We start from the raw sequence: 2225 nt of genomic DNA on the forward strand, positions 1-2225 counted from the left end.
AGTCCCACCACGTTTCTGTGATCCCCACTATGTCAGGACCTGTTCCTGGCTCTGCTACCGATTAGCTGCGTGAACCTTGACAAGTCCCTTCACTTCTCAGTGCCTCAGCTTACCCATCTGTTAAATGAATCTAGTAACTCGTGCGATATAAATGCAAACCTACTGCTATACCCTTTCTCAGAAGGCAAGTCTGTAGTCATTTTGGAGACAATGCGGTCTTGGTGTTGGTATGCGTCTTCGCACCACAGCATTGCTTTCATGGAACCAGCTTGCCTTGCGCGTGCATTTTTCACCCCAGCACCTGAAAGACTCACATCCGCCCATTCCCATTCACCAGTTTAAAACCACTCATGCCAACCCAGAGGCCAGTAGGGCAGTACCTCAGTCTCCCTGAGAAGATCTGGCTGGGAAACAAATCCACAAAGGTGGGAAGGAGGGAGGATGAACCTTGTAAGCTCACCTGTGACCTGAACGAGAGCATCAGAGCATCCCTGACATGGAAAATTGGGTCTGGATGCTGCTGTCTTGTTGCCATCAGCTGCATATTCTTGTGCAGAAATGCCACCTTACTTTACAAGGCTCACGACATTTTTCACCATGCTGTGGTGCTGACTCAGCTGGGCTATAGCAGGGGTTTTTAGCAAAGAGGAAATTTGACGGACATGCTGTCCCTGCACTAGGGGTAGGACAGCCAAGAGTTAGATGACCTGAGCTTTGCAGCTGATGACACCGTTTGCAAAACACATGCCCTGGCCCAGCTTTTCTATCATTTGGCAGTCTGACGGACCCTCCCTTGAGTATTTCTGTCTTTGTTTTTAACCAGAAATAGTTGATTAATTGTAAAGAACAGATTCAGGCAAAATGGTCTTTTCCTGGTTGAGGCCCAGTGTTAATGTGCCGCCTTGCCAACTCTGGTGATTTTAGAGTGCCTCTCACGGTCGTTAACGTTATTTTGAAGCCCCCAAAGTGGGAGTCGGGAGCTGGGAGGAGAGGCTTGGTTTTTGTCTGAAAACCAGAGGAATTTTCCAGCCCTCACAGTTTTTCTGAGTGACCCAAGTGACCCCTTCAGCTCAGAAACCAGAAGGCAAAGAACCACCAGATATTGCATTTGCTTGCATACAACATTCCCTGAAATCTAGATTTCATAGGTTTTTAGGGTCTGAAGGGACCCTCAGGAGGCCATCGAGTCTGACCCTCTGCCCTGGGCAGGAAGAAGTACTGGGGTCAGACAACCCCAGCCAGGTGCTTGTCCAGTCTCCTCTTATAGACCTCCATGGTAGGAGACAGCACCACTTCTCTTGGGAGCCCATTCCAGATTCTGGCACCCTTACCGTGAAGAAGTTCTTCCTGATGTCTAACCTAAATCTGCTCCTATAACATGCACCTTGTTTTTGAAAGGCAGAACAAAGAAAAAAAAAAAAGATTTTTCCAGATTTATGGCTTCACTGAACAAGGATAGAGCCTAATCTTGCCCTCCCTTTCTTGCTTAACTGAAGCTGAAACCTTAGCTGCTGCTGCTGAAGACTAAATCTCCATGTGTGGACCTCTGATTTTGCAAAAGAGCTAAAGTCTCTAGTGCTGTGAAGCAGGAAGAGAGACCAGGAGCAGCCAACAGGCAGCAACATTGCCATAAGAAAGGTTAGTTTGATTAGTAGAACATCAAGACATTGAAAAGGAGAAATGATTGCTAACACCTGTGGAGTGAAGAACAATGAACCAAAGTCAATTGAGTCCCTCAGGTGCGTGAACAGTAACACAACAGCTGGTGCACTGTGGAGCAGGAATCAAAGCAGGGCGTTTCTATTCCTGGCAGAAAATCGGCTTCCCTGATGAACACACACACACACAAACTCAATTTTGGGAGGTATACTGTGGGCAAGGGAATATGGCATTTATTATTTTAAAAAGAAGTAGCCTTCTGATTGGGGTGGGCGATATGGGCTGTCTATGCCATGGAGCTCACCTGGGCCATGGAGTGACTAAGCCCCACCTGCTCACTCCCACTCCGAACACGTCACCACCCGGTGAGCGAGAGGATAAGGCCATTGTGGGTTTTCAACATGCTAAGACTGACGGCTTGGGGCATCTCTAGGACTGCCCTATTCCTGGGGTTGATGGAAAGGGTGAGTGGGGCCCATTCCTTGATGGCCCAATGGAGCTCTGAGGTGTAGCCGTACCCTGGGAAGAAATCAAGGATTGAAGAGGCTTTGCCCTCTGCTCCCCAC

This window comes from Crocodylus porosus, unplaced genomic scaffold (genome assembly GCF_001723895.1).
Source record: "Crocodylus porosus isolate Cpor-Errol unplaced genomic scaffold, CroPor_comp1, whole genome shotgun sequence".
Taxonomy (NCBI): Eukaryota; Metazoa; Chordata; order Crocodylia; family Crocodylidae; genus Crocodylus; species Crocodylus porosus.